Genomic DNA, 14,677 nt, shown 5'->3' with positions numbered 1-14,677 from the left:
GAGGTGAAAGACGCCGGACGCGGGGCACGGGGAACTCTCATATCGAGACCTAGTCGATGCGATATACAGACCAGGTGGGGAACGAACATCGTGGGGATGCATAGTAAGAAAGAGAGAAAGAGAGCCGGTAAAGCCAGCCAAGTGCGCACTGCTCGCCGCGCATCTGAGCTTACCCAACGCCCACCGACCATTACCGAGTCGATCGACCAATTGGGCGATCTGGTAGCCGCCCACCGATCTGGTGCGCCCGCTACCACCGTCACCCACGCTTTTAAAGAGCGGCCTTCCACTCTTCTCTGTAACCGGTATGATACGGTTGCGATCGTTGCGATCCTTGTCGTCGATTGTTATCAAGACTCCCCTATGCAATTTCGGCATCGGACCTCAATGTTGGAAGGTACCCATCGGGGATAACCGATTGGTACGATCTGATTTAACCTGATAAGACTAGGGTACGAAATAATCGTCTGTGCGCAATATATAGAGAAGTTTTACGAGGAGAGTCTATTTAAATTGCCCTCGAGATTATAAATCGCCGGATATTTCTAACAGAGTATGATTTCGTAAATCGTCGGCTGCAACAACCAATGTGGTTGAACGTATTTATACTTGGAGCAAATCTTCTTTTTTAAAAAACGGCAAATTTGTGCAGGCAGAATCGAAACTTTTGAAGACAATTTTCTTATAGTAGAAAACATAAACTAACTTTAAACGTGCCATTTTTATTTTTAGAGTGTCATTTATCTTTATAATTATACATATAATCTTTAAATTAAATTCAATTATAACCGTTTATTTTACTTTATTTATTTTAAATTGACCAAAGAATGTGATATTGCCATGAATTCTCTCTTTTGAAACTTAGTTTAAAATCATTTATCATCTATCTCTATCATATCCAATGTTAATTACTATCGATGAAACTATAAATGTCTCAACGTATTGAAAAATATATTATAAAATATTTATAGTACCAAAGACACTTATGGCTCGTCTACAATAGCCGCAAGAGTATGCAGTAAGACGTAAGAAGTAAGCTATTGACTAATGGGATTTTTACAATTCAAGAATAATCGACTGTGGTTGATCAATAGCTTACTGTTTATGTCTTACTGCATACTATTACGGCTATTGTAAACGATGTGGTGAGTTGCTCCGCGTGAAAGCGGTCGATTCGTATTTGATAGGGTCCTGGAATCAATCCCGAAATTCATCCCGCATTTAGATTCCCTTGCTGAAAAGCAAGATTTTCAAGTTCACAATTTACTGCGACAAGTGCAATGTATAAGGGCCTTACGCACAAGGATTGTTGTAACCGTTTACGACAATCTTTGTGCTCTGGCCCTAAGGGTTATTCCAAAATCAATCTTCGATTGACTGATAAAAAAATTAAAAAATAGAAGAAAGAATTTTATTACATACATAACTGTATTACTTTTCCACATAGTCACTACCCAAATTTAGACACTTAATTGTCGTACCGTAGCACCAGCTTTTGCAATCCCTCGTCAAAGAACGGCGCCATCAGGAATCCATCAGTTGTTGTCTCCATTCACGAGCTCCTCATCGGTCTCGAAACGCTGATGGGTAGCCAGCCAGATCAAAATCCAAAGCAAAAGGCGCGGAATGCTCACCAAGGGCCTTGGAGGTCGAACTTTCCGTAAAGATATTGTGAAAAATATCGTGTGCACCTCGGGGCGAAAGCTTTTTCAGACTCGTGTGATTTGCCGCCCTCGCCTTCGGCTCAGGCGGTAAACTTCACACTCGTCTGAAAAACGCTACTTTCGCCCCTTGGTCCACAATATACTATGTTCGAGCAATTCAACTAGGAGATTTTCAACCACCCCTTTACATCCCGGACTTGGCGCTAAGCGATTACCATCTCTTGAACAAGATGAAGGTCTAGCTGGCTTTTCAGTGCTTCGAAACCAATGAGGAGCTCGTGGAGTCAACAACTGGCTGGATACCCTAGCGGCGTCGTTCTTTGACGAGGAATTGCAAGAGCTGATATTACGGTACAAGTGCCTGAATTTGGGTAACGACTATATATGTGAAAAAGTAATGCAATTATGTAAATTTGGTATGTAATACAATTTTCTTCTCTTATTTTTGAATTTTTTTCCAGCGAAACTGAGGTTGATTTTGGAATAGTCCTCGTATCATTTATATACGTGTATATTAGCTATACGTACAGTTTTATACAGACAGTATATGTTGTTCTGACAACAATATCTGGAAATGATACATTGCGTTTGTTGCAGCAAATTATGAATTCGAAAAAATACAGGATAAACCTCGAAATCGAACCTAAGACCCCACCAAATACTTAATACGCAATTAAGATACTCTATATTACGTAGTGTAGGATACTCTGTATAAAAATTTAAATACGATGCAAATGTGTTCATGTACATATTTGCGCGCGTGCGCAAAATTGTGCTCTTTATTTGATAATTGCCTTTATACATTAAATTATTCTGTGACTTCTACCCGTTTAATCGAAATAAAGAGATATACAGGATGTCTCACGACTGTAATTTTAATGATATATTCCTGAGCAGAAAAATAAGACAAAAATCCTAAGACGAAAAGTCGAGACTGTAATATCTCTACTGTAAATGTTTCTCACTTGAAAAGTATTATATTATAATCTCAACATTTTTGTCTTATTTTTTTGTACAGGAATATGTCATTAAAATTACGATCGCGAGCTATGAGACACCCTGTACATGAAACGTATGATCTCATAATTGTCACTTATTTGCATATTGCTGGCATATGTATTGATACATCAATTCTTTAAGAAAAATTACTCGGGCGTACCGATCGATTTCAAAAGAGACGCGTATGAATAATTGCAAAGTTATATACCTATAATTCATACGCTATAGCTGCTTAAAGTACATTACGAGTACATCTATACAAGTACAACTATGCCAAAGATAGTTGTGTTACTAATGCCACTGACGGTTAGTGCAGATAATTGTTGATTGGTAGAGACACAGATGTTGATAATAGTAATTTGGAACAGCGAGACCATTTCATACACCCATTGCTCTCTAAATATAGCAATATATTTAATAATAGTTTCTGATAGCATAACTAGACGTTTCCATGAAACTCGTGTCTTCCTTATTGATGTCGCCCGCTTATTACTTAATTCTAACAAATAAAATGCTCAAGGTTAAAAGAAATTTGGGCGCATTACACGAGACTGCAATGTAACCGGTACGCGCTATGCAAACGTGTCTGTATATGTTTTTCATTCTTTATTTGACGTTGCAATGCATCGCACGTTTCGATTAATCGAACAGATTTGAGATCTGTCGGGACGACTTATACTTTTGAGGATATCGTATTGAGTTTAGAGAGAATTCAGCTCTGCAACTGTAAGTATATAATATCACGCTACTTGCCGATTAATTGCGGCAATTATATTACCGTATTGAAATAGCTCATTCTGCAAGTGCGAGTTAATAGATTGCTTTTCTAGCAACAGCTATATATTTGGTAGGTTCTTAATTCGTTTAAGTTGATTAGAACAATATGTCTAGATGAATACTGTCAAATATTTGCTTTTCGGGAACAAGTGTTACATTAATACAAATCAGACGCGAGTTGCACGCATGAATGCTACTAATAACGATTATTGACTGATTAATTAAATTAATTGTCTAGGGCAGTCTAGGGCGTCTAGGCAGCTGAATAAATTGATTTTTATTTCACCAACTGTTAGATTAGAAATAATGAAGTTATCTGAACAAGAGACGACGGTGTTTTCCGCCGGTAAGCCGAACGAAAGATTCACGCCGTTAATTCGCAACGACTAGCAATTTCATGCTCCTATTTTTGCATTACGTTAGGAATTTTTGCGGAATCGTTTAATCGTTACGTTTGAACACAAAGAACAAAAGAAGGAAAAGTATAAAATCATCGAAGTCCGCGTGTGTCCCCGACAAATTACAAGCCGCGCGATTACTCACCGCGAATTAACGCAGCATATGCGCCACATTGTTGCAAAAGTCGCAAAACATTCGTGACTGTTATTATATCATTCATGCAACGTGAACACGCGCGGTCGTGTGTCGTGCGAAAAAATAACGAGTCAGGCATGTGGTGAAAACAGCTATTAATTATTGCATCAAAATGTATTAATTTGTTGTTCTCAGACTTGTGCGGAATGAAGGAATAATCAAACGATAACAAATTCGCTGACTGAAATGGAAAAATTAATGTGTCGCCAGAATTTCATTATAAAAAAGAGAGAACACAGATATCTTTCTTATAAAAAATATCTAAAAAAAGTAAAATAAGGAACGATATCATTATCATCCCTTTTAATTGCCAGTATATCTTTAGCTTTTATTTTCGTTTATTAACGTTAAGGCTGATGCAGGATGTATCCAAGTAATTATATCACAGGCAGGTTGTCGAAAAACAGAATTCATAAGGGATGAACAGATTTTAAACCTGTAAAAGTTTTTGTTCGTTTGTTTCTTGTTTATTTTAGCATTCTAGCATTCAATACATCTTACAGTAATTTTTACAAGAATATTGTCTAGACCGTCTGTGAAAAAATTCGCGTGAGATATAAAAGAGATTCGAAGGGGATGATAGAAAACTTTGCATTATCGACCACTGGATGTATAAAAACTCAGTCACCAATGAAAGTAGCGCACGTATGCATATCGACGCGAGACGCATCGAGCCTTTCGTAGAGGGCATGTAAAAAAATAAGATTATTCGCGATTACCTCCGACGGAGAACACCGCGAAGTCGCACTCACGTATCGAGCCTAGAAGATATATCGCGGGCACTTTACACCGCCACTTATTCGGGTCGCCCCGCGGCCACGCCGGTATAAAGTATCGCCGTATGGGTGCCACTACCGTCATGAGCACTATCACGAGACCTACCATTATCACCGTCGCACGCCTGACGGTGATAAATCATGCGACAGGAATGATTCGGCTAAATTGCTGCTCGCACGTATCCGCGCTCGAAGCCTTGCCGTGCCGGTCGTTGCATGGTCGGTAAACCGATGCCAGCCGGGGCAGGGGGCAGGGGGCAGGGGGCCAGGGGGTAAGATCGAAGGAGAGGAGAGGGTGCGCGACCTTTCCCCACCACGTGGACGTCGAGGACCGGCAGCGGCGAGAGAGGCAATGTCCGTCACGAGCGGTAATTACGCACGCGTTCCAGTAGCCATTGGTCTATTGATTTTGCTGGGGGCTCGTTGGGTACGCTGCTCGCTTGCTCGCGCCGCGGACTCGTCGGTCCCCGTCGCGTACTCCGCGGCGTGGCGTTCGTCCGTGGCTGGTAGCGGCTATGGATGGGAGTGGACTTTCGTAGGCGGAGTTGGTTCCAGTGAGGGGCGATAGTACGACCGATTGGTCGGCCGTAGACGCGGCTACGCTATCACTGATCGTTGCGTACGCTGGCCGCGTGAGAGACTCTCTCTTTCTCTCTTTTCGCCTCTCTCTTTCTCTTGTTCTCTCCTTTCTTTTCTGACTCTCGTTACTTGTCGGGGTCGTAGCGATAACGTTTGCTTTGATTTCACGCATATGCGCGGATAAAGGGATATTCGATAACCGCCGCGGAGTTACTTGACGTTTCCGCGGGTTTCGCTTTTGTTGGAAGATGAAAGACGAGAAAATTGAGGTTCGCCATCTCGACGCCTCACAGAAATGATGATCGATGATGGAAAATGTTTTGATAGTTGCGCGAATTATGTAGACGGGATATAAGACGAGGATTAATTGCCGGAAAATGGGATTAATGAATCGACGATTTCGGGAATATCTGTAGAGTATTAAGGATATATATATATACATATACGCAGAAAAAAACGGTTTTGTTGAAGTATCTAAAAATTTAGCTTCATACAAATTTGAAAATAATTTGGTCAAACTATCAATAATTATGCAGAGACACTCAAACGCATGATAATAATGCTGCAAAAAGTTTTTATATTAACATCCAGCTTTTAAGCTAGCACCCAGCTGGTGTACGTATTCTATATAATTATTTCAGATAGTCCAACAAAATTATTTTTAGATATGTATCTAGCTAAATTTTTAAGTATTTCAGCAAAACTATTCTTTCAGCTTCAATCCACAGTTATTTATGGCACGATATACTTCTATATAGTTATCCATCATAAAGTTTAAAGGGGACAGATATACAAATAATCGAGAGATTAAGTTTTTATATTTTATTGAGTTCACGATTAAAACTTACTGTATAAAGACATGTGTATGCGACATGTATAACTACTTGTAATGAGAGTTCGCTGTAGACATATTTTCCATAAGCAGACATGTTGTTAAACGATATAGCTGCCAAGAGTGCCAAGGCCTCGTATTTTTTTATGTATATTTACGTAGCCTCGACATTCACGAATTACAGTTCAGAATAAGCTTTCATTAAAACACGTTGTGATGACATTTAACAATGGCTATGAACAATTATCGCATAATGCGATGTAATTCCAAGAGTGACATGACGTGCCCACACTGTCGCAAAAAATCCATTCTGGAATTATATTTAAGTCGTTTGTCAGGCGGAAGGTCTCCTTTCTTAACGGAGGACTATTATTAGCCACATCCTCCGCGCAGAAATGAGCTCGCTTAATGCAGGGAAAAGGATTGTTACCGCGCTAAATGGCGGCACTTGATCATCCATCCGATAGTTCTACGCGGTAGCTACATTGTAAGTAATTTCGAGCGGGTAAAGAGAGCGCGGCTAATTACGTGCCTCGTGTAAATGGCGTCGTGGCGGTGTTCTAAGTACATCGGACGCGTATCAGCGACGTCGCTCCTCCTCCTAGCGCGAGAATTCGCTACATTCGCATGCAGCCCCCCATGTGAAAGTCAGCTAATTGGTTGGCAACCAAGTCTCCCCATTCTCAACGCCGACCTATGAAAATTGCGATTTCTAACGCTCCGGCGAGATATCGCGTTAACGTTGTTCTTATCGTGTAAATGAAATCTGCGTATTTCCGGACGGGATCGAATCCGGCCGCTGTTTGCCATTCTTTCCAGATTGCTTTAGCAGGAACGATAATTGAACGACAATCTGATATTCATCGCGAACCTGAAAGAAAGTCGTTCAATTTTAATACAGGATGTGTCTCAAAAATATTGAGATGTTTATAGTTTTTTAGTGATTAACCCGTCACAAATTAAAGTTTGAATAGAAAATAACCAATTACGTGATTTCTATTAATTAAGTAGACTTTATTTTAATAAAATTTTATATACAGCTTAGTCTATAAATACAGATATAAAATAATTTTAAAAATTTGACATTTATTTGCAATAAACGATAATTAATCAAAATTTTTGCTAGGAATTGAAATAATCATTTCTAAATTGTTCAAAGAAGTTGCGGAAGAAATTTATTTAAAAAAATTTTTTTTTAATTCTTGATGCACGATATGTTTATTCGGCAAGTAGAATCGATTTTTAAAGAAATTAGTACACTTGAAGGGCGAAAACTTAAACCACGCACAATTTAGCTCTCACTAAAATATTATTTTTGCTAAAATAAAATCTTAAAATAAAATTTAAATTATATAGAAAACTATAATAGAGAGACATCTTACCATGAGAAAAAATGAATGATTGTTGAATGATGCCATTTAGCGGCGGTATGCTCGCTCGCCCTGACCGCTCTCAAACCGCGATCGCATTTCACGCATGCTAATTCCTGAAAACGAAAACGAGAATCGTCACGTATAAGTAGATGCGTTCCTTCTTCTTTCGCTCGTCTGTCTGTACGCGTTTCGTCCTCCTTCCCAAGAGTGACCCTGAGACGCGCGCGGTGTGCACGCGAGAATTAAAGACCGCACGGACCACCGGAACGAGAGGGACAAAGGGATGCCAACGGTGCTTTCATTCCGACAAAAAAAAGGAAGAAAGAAGGGAGAAGAAGTCGGTGAGGACCCGACAGGTCCGTCTCCCTCCGCCATCGCCGCGCGCCGTCATCACCGCCGCGGCCGTACCGTTCACGTCGCTTTCCCTCGATACACCTGTGAATGCATCGCGCGTGTAATGCACACGTAAACGAGGCGGGACTCGAAACTCCCGAGCGCGCGTAATATCGCGTCGATGCGACCGGATGGGAACGCAACGGCGCGGCCGTAGTCGATTGCTCAACCCGAGAAACGCGGTCTGCAGAACGTTAGCCGCGTGTATTGATCGCACGTAATCGCACGCTTTTCCGCTCCTTCGCCGCGGCCGTTTTCTTCGCCTTTTGTTCGCGTTATAACGAGGCCCGCTGTGGCGATTACCGCCGCGTGGTATCGGACGCGCGCGTGAAACGACTCTAGACGATGAAATTCACAACTAGCAACTTAATGTTATATTGGTAGTCTCATTCGTCATACATCTTACAAGATGTTCCGTCAACTTCGCGGATAACGGATAATTAATCGAGATCTAATATATGCAGTCATCATAATATAATTTTTATGCAAATAGTATTTTATAACACCTCTATTCGCTATATACGTATTCCTATAAATGACATATAATTTCTTATACACTGAGAAAAAAAATTTGTTAATCCGAAAAAATATTTAGTCCGATACGTGCAGCTAAGCATTTTAGTCAGTTTAACTAAACGTTAGTTGAATCAATTAATTTATGATTAAAAAATTTTGATGGTTGACATGAATGCACCGTACTTTTTTTAGTGCAACTTTATAATTGTTGAAACAACTAATGTTTAGTTACGATTTTTCTTTTTAAATAATATTCTGTAATATTTCTACATGGTGTTTTTTCACGTGTGGTTAATCGAAAAGCCGAAGCTACTCATTTAGTCATCTACTTATAACTTATAACGAGTTCGTATACGTATCGTCGGCTTATGATAACGCACGTGACGCAGTCATCTGAAGTCATCTTACAGTCAGCGTTAGCGGCTTCGTATACTTTAAGGACAGTGTGTTACACATTAAACGAACGACCGTATCGTATCTAGCCGAGGCAACCACCTGTGCGCATAGCTAATACCATATAATAAGGGTTCATGCATATGAATTTGGTGGGCCAGTCCACCGGCTTATCGTGAAGAATCTATCGGGCCTCTCCACCGTACCGCGAGCGCGCAACCCTTTTCGATATATAGATATAAACACGCATAATATAATGCCTCGCCGGTCCTATCGTGCGTGCTACGCACGTTGCGCCGCTTAGGATAAGAAGGTGCACGTGGGTGCGTAAAGATGCAAAGATCGCAGCAATGCGACCTCCGATGTTCTTTTGACGCGTATGCATGTACCGTGAAAAAGGGAAACAGAGAGAAAGAGAGAGATAAGATTACGGCGATAATTCTATTCTCTTTTATTTCTCAATAAATATAAGTCTCACAAGCCCTTCACTTCAAATTTATGATGTATCAATTAACTTTTACGCTTTAATATACATTTTAATTTTAATTTACTCTTGTTTTACTGTGTGACATTTCTATTTCGATATTTATAATCATCTGCAAAACATGGTTTATTTTTCTAATATAACAAATATTTTTTAAATAAATCAAGCTCTAATTTCGCAAAGGTTTCTTCGCGTTTTAAAAATACACGAGATAGTTGAAATAGTTTTCTCGGTAAATATTTCGATGGGACATAAAAGGGATAGTTAGGCTTTCTGAAACGAGGCTGGATCGGATCGTTATCGCTCGTCAATATATGCACCGTGAAGATGGGATACGCGGAACTAATGTGCGTGAAGGAACTTTTTGTATTCCTAACTTATAATAAAGGCTGACTAAGGAGGAGCAGATGCAGGAACACGGTAGCTGATCAATTCCACCCGCTGTTGATTCTTTTTGTAAATGTGGCGATCGATGTCTCGCCCATGGTTCCCTTTCTTCGAGGGCCATGCATCGGTATGTCCAAACAAACTATTCGCGTCGTTAACGGAATAATATCGGTTAATTTAAACAGGAGCCTATAGAGTCGCCTGTATTGATGGTAGGGAAATACAGACGAAGGGGTAGCTAGTCCTATTAAAACACATAAGTCTTATTAAAACACATCTATCACAATTATTGAGGAAAATGACGATAATGTAAAAAAATGTTTTTGTTCATTTATGTCGTCATATTATTTCTAACTTATGATTTGCGAAATATAATGGAGTTCGGAGACTCCACATCGTGTACACTTCGCCGATGCGAGTGTCATTCGTGACTCGATCGTGTTTGCGCAGTGATTTCCGCGAAGGAAATAATATCCTGCATGGAAAACCGAAGGTCGCGCCATCGCGTTTCCTGATCGGTGTCCATCATACGATTAGCTTATTCAACCGCGTCGGACACCTCCAGATTACACACACTGAAGCAAACGAGTAGGCATGCAAAAAGCCACGCGGCCATGCTGAATCAGTTCGCGCCATACATCCTGTCGTCGGTTGATTGCATTTAATTATTAAACGTCTGTTACACGCACTTATCCCTTGCTCTTGTAGAACGACATTTACTTGGATCAGAATGTATCATCTCTGTTCTGTCCGTTATTCTTATCTACGCGCTCGCGTATTCGCATATGCCCAAATATCATTGTTATGTCCGATTGTTCGATGTATACATACGCACTGCAACTCCAAGTGTGTTATTTTAACTGAAGCTCTTTTTACACATTTCTTGCCATTTTAAATCACGTCATTTAACACGGTTGACATATTAACTTTTAATTTAATACGATTGAACGTGTTATTTAACACGCAACAAAACATGTAAAACGAGCTTCAGTCAAATGTGTCATTTTTATATATTTATGCGTGTATTAGAAAATAACACACTCTTGGATTTACGGTGCGTCGTTGTTTCATTAGGTGGAATATGTATTTCATGCGTGAGACTCATCGATAATAATCGCAGTGTACTACAAATAAATTGAAAAGATAGAATGTCCCAAATTAGTCGACTGAAAATAAAGAACTTTTTATGAACTAAACTTTATAAATAGAACATATATATATGATAGAACAATTAAATCTTTAATGAATTTAACGTAGATATTCCACTTTAAACAAATGTTAAAAAAATTATATAATGCTCAGTTATATAATATGATATCTGACATTTTGAAAATTGATTTTAAATTGAAAAGAAACTACAAAGGTGACAGGTGCCCCATGTGGTTTGATCCGTTTCGGTAGTTACGTAGTATTTCATTTATGTATGCATTCGTTTGTCCATCTGTCTTGCTTTTCTTTTTTTATCCATCTATCAATTTCACCCGGGTCCTCTTAACTCGTTCTTTCTGCTGTCCTCTATTTCTCTATCCCCTTCTCGCTCGCGCGCTCACTCTCGGTGGCGCTTCGATTGTAATGAAGAGACAGGACGCGCGCTGCCAGGAGACAAAAAGAGACGGCTGAAGACGGCGGGAGAGAAACCTGAAGTCGAGTTAAATGAACACCTGTGCCAACTGGGGCGCAACAGGAGCGCAGACGGGTCGGGCGGGTGGACAAAACAGGTGGGCCACACCGTCGTCGGGATTCTTGAGACCGCGAGTTAGCCCTCGGGGCACATGGCGCGCGAGCGAGCGAGCAAGTCTTTAATTCATGAATTCTCATTGCGGCGCCTCCGCCGCGTATCCGGTGCGTGCCGCCGCCGCGCCGCGCCGTATGCGTTCTCGCGCAACGGAAAGGCCGTTCCGCACGTAATACGCGCGCCCGACTGACTCGCCAATTCGATCGAATCGCCTGTTTAATCTACGAATTGGTCAAGCCCGTAATTGTTGATCGCGGCCGAACGTATTATTACGTAACGACGCCGCGTGTTTGAGCGCGCGTCGTCCATAAACGGCATTCTTTTTTGGGCGAAGATGATGCGTGCAACGTGTGTGTGCCGGTGCGGAGATTCTCTATAACGGTGATTCTCTTTGATCTATCGTATAATTAAACTTCAAGCTATCTATTCGCAACAGAATTCGGGAGGGAACTCTATATATTTCTAATTCCTATATTTTATACATGATAAATTTTGCTTTAGTTATTTGCCGTATTTTCGAAAATTTCTCTCACGGACAATCTCGCATTTGCATTTCTGTTTATAAGTAATATTGCTCGATCTTTAATATGCATCTATGCGTCGTAGTGACCTGTTTAACGAAAGTTTGCCCGCACGCAATATTCCCATATGTCTTGTAAAATGTTAACTTGATAATATTAATCAAATATTATTTGTGTCGAAGAAGTGAAATTGTTTAAATTGGCTTTGACTTATAATTTTTTTTTACTCTTTGATCTAGCTTGTCAACATCGCGCACGAGACAAAAATGCAGCTTTAAATAATATGTCTTAACGGCTGCATCACATACGTCAATCGTGATTATTTATGCAATTGCGCAGCTTGCGTGCACCATGACGAATAGTGCCGATAAACAGGACGGACTAAAAATATTCACGACCAGTGATAATAAAAATTTAATCCGATTAATTGCGATTAGATAATGTTTGCTGCAGAGTAATTCGATGAACGATATGTACCTAAGAGCAAGAAAAAATATAAATTAGCAAAGCTGTAGCATTGTAAAATTTTTATTTTTAATCGTTAAGTATCGGTATCAAGGATAAATGATAGAATATGGAAACGTTAAGGTAAACAGAATTTTCCTTTTAACATAAATAAATTTAATACTTAATAATTGAAATATGTAATATGCTAATAGGTATTGCTATGAAAATTCGCGCCAAAGTTTAAGAGTTAAAAAGATGATACATCGCAGATCCGGTAGATGCGTTTCAAGGTACTCAAGTTTCTCGACAGCGTTCTACAGTAGTCACGATACGTTTTATAGAAGATCCATTGATAGCGGATCAAAGATGCTGCGGTTGTGGAGAAATGAAACTTAAACCTTAGGTCAGGTATAATCAGGTGCTCTCGCCTGTTAAGAGAGATATATTTGCCGCGGCATCTTTTTTTTTTAATACCTTTCCGCTAATTTTATTATGCGAAAAAAACCATCTTGCAGGACGAAATAATATTACCGATAAAAAAATATACATTGCGATGTATATTTTTTCACGGAAGTTTCATATTCGTTGTAATATTATAGTAATATTTATTTAAAAAAAAACAGCAAAATAATCGATATGCGTTCGATGTGTTCAGTAAACTTGCTACATTATTAATAAAATTTTAGCTTCAAATGTCAGGCATTATCCAATAATGACTTCCTTTAGCATATTTATGAAGTTATTAAAATTCCGAATGTTTCTTCGCATAGCGAGAGAAGACGATTCAGTATGGCTAATTGCCAAGTGTCTCATCGCGTCTTTCTCGTTACAAACTACCCGTTCAGAGATAATCCCAGGAAGTAACACGAGGATAATCCCTATGACAATCGGCGTTACAACTTTCATACGATCAACGTGAATAATGAATGGCATCGGTAAGAAATTAAGACTAATCCCCGGATGTTACAGATCATAAACAGTATTGATCTTATTATCTATTTGTCAAGTTTAGAGATAAACAAAACAATATGTCGTCGAAAAGTGAAAAGCAACAGATCAATAACTGTGAGAATTTTTCACATAGCACTCCCCAGCAAATTTCATTACAGAATTACGAAACTTCCCCATTGTTCGCACGCTTGTATCCGGTCAATTGTGATGACGGTTACAATTTCTATATGACCGAAGACTCACCGAAGATTGTACACCTTTCACGTTTCTTATCCGCCGGTCATTTTTATCACGCGTGGCCATCCGAGGAAATCATAAAAATAAGACCGAAAACCTGTAATTTGACTCCCTTCCGATAAAGGATAACCCGACGATGACGTATCGCCTCGTCGGTGTACGGCCGAATCTCCTAGCGTCGAATCTCTCCACCTCCGCATCCGGCCTGCGGGCAGACAGATAGGTCACCACCTGCCGAATGAATGCCTGCCTACCGACAAACACGCATCATCGAAATATCTGCGGTCCTCGGGTTGACGCTAAGTGCCGAAACCGCGGCCAGATGTTACCGTTAAGGCGGTGGCGAGAGATCGCGATCTTACGTACGAGGCGATTTGCTCGCGTATAACCAGCTGCGGCGTATTCTCGGCAGCGCAGCGCCCGGCCCGGCGCTTGATGCTTCGCGAATTTATCGGCGGGATCTTCGCATCGCGAGATAATCGGACATTGTATCGTACGCAGGGGCTTCTTTTCTTTTTCTTTCTTTCTCTTTACGACCTTTCTAAGCGGTGGGCGGCTCCGAACGGCCTCAGAATGTGCGGATCGATGCGCCGTGTCGATTGTTCTCCCAAGATTTCTAGGAATGCGTACGAAACTCGTTTTGCCCTATATATTTCCTGATCGTCGCTAATATATTGTCGATCGAAAATAAATAGCTGATCTTTATAGCACACGTACACGCGCACGAGATATTTGCTCATCTAACGAAAAAATGCAAGGAGCTAATTTGATTAATTTTGGATCCTTTTTGAATACGAATAAAAGGTCCTATAGCTATTGTTGAATTAAAGCGTAAATTAATATAGTCATTGCTTACAATTAAACAATCTGGTTTTGTGAACTTTCACGCGTAGCCTTGATTCACCTGGTTTTTGCCACCTGAGAATATGCACCTGGTGTCATATCAGAAAAACCTTGGATCGTTAACAACCATACTTGCATATATACACCTGTTATTCTTACGGGCTATCCTCAATAAA

Source organism: Temnothorax longispinosus, chromosome 8, assembly GCF_030848805.1.
Source record: "Temnothorax longispinosus isolate EJ_2023e chromosome 8, Tlon_JGU_v1, whole genome shotgun sequence".
NCBI classification, from domain to species: domain Eukaryota; kingdom Metazoa; phylum Arthropoda; class Insecta; order Hymenoptera; family Formicidae; genus Temnothorax; species Temnothorax longispinosus.
Note: the sequence above shows the minus strand (reverse complement) of the source record.